General features: G+C 46.6%; 1 long non-coding RNA gene across 1 annotated transcript; it reads left to right on the top strand.

The window, feature by feature from the left end:
* Window positions 1–1,382: 1,382 nt before the first annotated feature.
* Window positions 1,383–3,993, top strand: LOC124526825 (uncharacterized). The gene is made up of 2 exons (XR_006965752.1): window positions 1,383–1,504; window positions 3,624–3,993. It is a non-coding gene; the product is annotated as an uncharacterized LOC124526825 (long non-coding RNA).
* The last annotated feature ends 1,425 nt before the right edge of the window (window positions 3,994–5,418 follow it).

Genomic DNA, 5,418 nt, shown 5'->3' with positions numbered 1-5,418 from the left:
ACATTAAAAAAAAAGAAGAAGAAAAGAAAAGAAAAAGAAAAGATTAGAGGCATTTGGCCTAAGATGCTTTTGAAACCACTTCCAAAAGAACTGTTTGACACCTTCTCGGGAGAGCTCCTTGTGAGAGTCACAAGCTCACTGCTGCCCTTTCTACTTTCAGATGGCCAAAAGAGTCTCCTGCCATGCTCTCTCAGAGCCAGTCACACAAAACAAATAGTCTTTATTGCATATACTCCCCCCAGTTGTCTAGCCCAGATTGTGTTTCCTGATTACAACATTCTACTGTTACTTAAAGCTCAGGTCGGCACAATCACAATTTGACTGTTGTCCAAAAGGAACTTTTTTTTTTTTTTAAGGAGGCTCCACACCCAGCATGGATCCCGATATGTGGCTGAGATCAAGACCTGAGTTGAGATGAAGAGTTGGACGCTTAACTGTCTAAGCCACCCTTTTAGGGTGCCCCTAAAAGCAATTTTGGTCCTTAATCAATTGCCATAAATTTTACTATTAGATGAAGCACGAAATAACATGTAACATGTGTTTTAACTATGTCAAAATCTCATTGAAAATATGCCCTCTTCTAAAATACACTTCTCTGCAGAAATTAACAACAACAACAAAAATTAGTCCCTTTCCTTCACCATAGGGCTGATGTATTTCACAGGGAGTGGGACAATTCAGCTTATTCTGCTTCCAAAGCAAGTTGTCAACTGTAAGTTACTCTACTAACCATTTGGTTTGAGCCGGACACTGACTTTTCTCCACCAGAAATCCTTGTTTGATAAATCTCAACACCCTCTTCTGCCTGACCTGGCTTACATAAACCAGCGTCCAGCACCATAGCTAAGTGCCTTCCCCGATAAAAAATCTTTCCTTTGGGTTAAGCAAGAGGACCTATACTTATCTCAGAATTCTCAGCCAACAGGCAATTTCTGTGACATTTGGGTGACATTCTGTTGGAAGAGGTCACTTCAGGACTGTTGGGTGCCTATACTTCTTAAGAGAGGTCTCTGACAAAGCAAAAAGTCCATGGCTGTAACGTGGATAAAGACTGAGCAGCGAATCTGCATCTATTATTATTTTTTAAATTCAGCAGTATTTCTTGACTGTGCCAGGAACAGGATGGTGCCAGAAACATCCACTCAGAGATAATTAAAACATAGTTCCTTTTTCTGAGGAGCCCATTGTCTAGCAGGGGACGTGAGTGTGTGTAAAGAATGGATGGTACATACGAGATTACAATACAGGGACAATGCTTCAGCAGGACTAAGTTCAAAATGACATGGAATCACTGAGTGGTGTGAATGAATAATTTCCAGGGTGCTCGGGGAAGATACCACAGAGATTATTTTTGCAGAGCCTTGAACAAGCAAAAGGAGTTTTCCAGGACAAAGGTTAGCGAGTTGTGGATGACAAAGAGAAGATGAGTACTCAAGGACAAAGGGAAGGCAAGGACAAAGACAAGCCTAAGGAGAGCAGACAGAGCCCAAGTGGGGATTGGCAGGTAAGAATGGACAAGTAGGCCACTGTCAGACTGGAGCCTTGGATGTCAAGCTAAGATCCCCATCAGATGGATCATGGAGGGTGACAGGATTAGGTCGGCTTAGGGAGGAAGAAGCCTTGGGGCAGTCAAATGGGAGGAGAATATGTCAGGAGTGGAGATCATTGTGAGGGAGTGGCTGTCCCAGAGGCTGATGGGAACAGGGTGGGCCAACCTGGGGCCCAGAGACCCAGAGATAAGCAGGTGCTACTTGTGCTGAAACCCAAAATCTCCTGGAGATTAACACCAGAGCGGTGGTCAGGGGGCCCAGATGAGCCCTTGACCTTTGGAACCCCTCTCTAGGTTATTTTCGTTCAGAATTAAACACGTGGGGCACCAGCCGGTAGAGTGGGGTTTCCTCTTGGGCAGTCACCGGACAGCAACAGAGCACAAGTAAGCCCAGCGGAGCCCAGGACTCAGGCTGCCTGGGTTGGAATCCTGGCTCTGCTGTCAGCATCCTGCTAGATGGGGATGGCGATAACATCTACCTTGCAGGGTTAGTGTCAGAGTGAAAAGCTAATCCATGGGAAGTGCTTAGAATAGTGTGGAACACAGTGGGCTCTGGGCAAACGAATGCTCTATGGAATGAGCAGTTGGTCGATCGCACCACGTGAAATGAAAGTTGCTCTGGTCAGAAGGGTGCTCCCTTTCTCTGTCCATTCCTTGGAGGAAGGCCTGATAGAACTTTTCTACCAGCTTGAAAATTATTGGACTCTCTCTATTCCTGGATTTAATTTCTACCTGTAATTCCTGAACCTAGGGAGTTCAAGTAGGGTTAGCTGCCACCACCAGACCTGGCACAGTCTCTGAGTAGGGTCTCTATTTCTCCAAAGACAGCAAAGTGCAAAAAAACTGAGGGGTACTCGGTGAGTCACCCACCACCTAAAGGCAATGGAAGGATAATCCAGCCCAGGTGCAAGCTCCCCAGCATCAGAAGCCGTGCTCAGTGTCCTGCAGGTAGAGAGGGACAACTCTCAGAGATTCTCTGAATCTCACCTTCAGACACAGGCAGCCTGCTGTCCCAGGAGTAAAGGTTTAGAAAGAGAGGTTTCCCTAAGGGGGAAAAATACCCATCTGTCCAACGGAATAGGAAGCTGTCATCCTTTTCTGCTACGTGGAGTGGCCTGGAATAAAATTTGACCTCAATGGGACTGTTAGGAGGAATAAATGAGTTCATGCAAGTGAAGTACTTAGCACATATTAAGCATGCAATGAACCTTCACTTAGAGCTGTTATTTTTAGGCTGTAATCCCAATTCTTCTTATACCTATTAAAGTAGGTATGGTGTTCAGCGGGTTGAGTGTGTGTTCAGAACCTAATAAATCTACAGAACTGCAATAAAAAAAAATTCTCTCCAAGAAAATTCTCTGTATGTTCACATTTTCAGTAGACAAAAGATACTTCACACATTAGGACACACTATATAAATTATGTAAAAATTAATCCTTTCTAGTTTGGTTCAAGGTCACTGCTGTCATTTTAAAGCCTTACAATTTCTACTCAGCCAGATCCTGCAGGAATTCTAGCAGCGTTTGCTGATTTGGCATCCATCCATCATTGAGTGAAGTGTCGTGCAGTTGGGGATCTTTTCAGAGAAACCTAACAAGTGAGATTTTATCACAGCATTACTGGCCCCCCAAATTAACAAGACAGGGGCAGTTCTAGAAGCACTCTTTGGCCTCCGTTAATAAAGGTTAGCTGTTACATTAGGCAGACCAGTATACTCTGGGGAGTAACTAGTATCTTATTAAGTTATAAATACATTTAACGGCTTCAGTACTGGTTTCTTATTTTGGAATATGAAGAAGAAAAAAATAGAACTCAAAATCATTAGAGTCTAAGGATAATGCCACTATTTTTTAGAATGTAGATTTACCTACAATACTGCTTATGAATTACCTTGTTTTTATAGAGCCCACATACTCCCTCAGAGGCGATGGGGACTCTCCTGTCATTGCAGCAGCCCACAAGAAAGTGGTAGCTTATAAAATCCCATTACTTGGTTTTGACTCAAACTAGTCAGACCAGCTCAGAAGACAAACTTCCTTCCTCACTCTCAGTGCCCTTCTGGTTTCTCGTTAAGGGGAAAAAAAAAAAATGCCGTCTGCGCCCATCTTCCTTCACTGAACTCTAAACAGAACACTGACCGAGTTTTCTTATGAACACAAGACAGAGTTGGAAGGGCACAGAGTTCCCATCTTTCACTTTCTGCACCGAGGACATCTCTAAAATCATTCGCCAAGTCATAGATGACTGTTACGTCAAGCTCGAGCTTACCTCATTTCCTGCGGCCGACCTGCTGGCTGGTCCATTGACTGCGGGCAAATTCTAGAGCGGCGTACCCTCCAAGATGCCTGGGCATGGAGACCGTCTCCAGGAATGCGCCGGTGGTTTGGTGGGAAGCAGTCTCTGAATTGGCTGTGAGGAAATCTAAATAAACTGCACAGGTGTGATATGCTCCATCTGGGTTACACCCTCACACCCCACCCCCCTTCTGTTCCCAAATACAAACGAGCCACTTCCATCTTTTCCTTTCTCCTGACAAGGCGCGCAGTGCTTCTCATCTTCACACCCCAGAGGCCTCCGCCCCTGTGGCAGCTGGTGTGGGGAAGCCTGCTTCCCAGGTGGGCCGGCCTGCGGGGGTCAGAGGGGTCACCAGGCCCCCCGGGCCCGACCGTTTGCCCTTGGTCAGCACGGACAGGGCCCACCTCAAAAAGGGCTAGCGATGGTTCTTCTGGACTTCTTCCCACACAGAGAATGGCTAAGCTAGCTGAGGCAATCTGTAGTTGGCTTTAAAATCAGCAATGGGGAGGGGAAAAAAAATCCCTCACAACAAACAGTGGTAACAGAAGGTTTGTGTGGGAAGACGGTTAAGTTTGGTCTAAAACAAGCAGTGTCTCTGGTAATGAGCTGTTGTTAGGAAATACGTGGGGCCCTCGGTGCCTGCAGCACTTTTAAAGAGCACTGTTGCTGTTTCTTGAGGCTTTTCTTAGGGAGGGGGGATAGGGGGGGAAAGGCCCGGTGAGGTGAGGGAGGGACCCAACTGAAGAGCATGGGGACATCTCAGAGCAGTGGAAAGAAGCATCTCCGAGTGTTGCAGCCGTGAAGTCCTCCATTTGAATCCGAGCTCCACTCTGCAGTCACTGTTCCACATTTGGTAACAAATCTACCTTCTCTCAATCACAACAGGCTCATAATGAAATGAGTGTGTCTAAGGCATCATCAGCCAGAGGCCTGGTGTGAAACAGCGGGCACACTTGGCTGGGGTGCCTGAGTTTCATAAGGGGACTATTTACAAAGGGCGTGGGCAGGTTAAGGAACTCGTATGAGGACAGTGAAGCTCCCGAGGGCTGGCAAACAGGGAGTCAGGACCAGTCCTCGGCTTGCAAGGGACAAGGAGAGGATGTGGTTACCAAACCCTGAAGCTGCTAGACTGGAGCTATGGCCCTAGGCAGAGGAGCCCAGCCACTGTCAACCCACACCTGGCAGGAAGGAGCCAGGGGAGGGAATTCCCAGACTTCTCTCTCTAATCCACCAGCCTCCTCCCAGAGTAGCTCTGGCGTACCCTGACCAGAAGACAGGACGGGTCTGCAGAGGCCAGCCTCCAGAGCGAGGCACACAGTAGGGAGGGGATCTGGAGAAGCCAACAGAATATCTAGCACATCTAAATTCCTGACAGAGCTGGGGGGGGGGCGTTAAAATGAGATCAGCATCATAAATGCCTGGCACAGCAAATGCTCACTCACTACCCATTTGATCAGATTGTGCATTTGGCATTTACTTATCAAAAGGCCACAAAATAACTTTTATTCTCAGGTGGCAAAAGCCAGGATGAAAACAAAGACATGTGGTCATATAACCAGAGTGAAAAACAAAAC

This window comes from Lynx rufus, unplaced genomic scaffold, assembly GCF_022079265.1.
Source record: "Lynx rufus isolate CCGP_SWC_20201006 ecotype Redwood Valley unplaced genomic scaffold, mLynRuf1.p SCAF_10, whole genome shotgun sequence".
Classification (NCBI taxonomy): domain Eukaryota; kingdom Metazoa; phylum Chordata; class Mammalia; order Carnivora; family Felidae; genus Lynx; species Lynx rufus.
The sequence above is the reverse complement of the archived record's forward strand: the minus strand, read 5'-3'. Positions and strand labels throughout refer to the sequence as shown.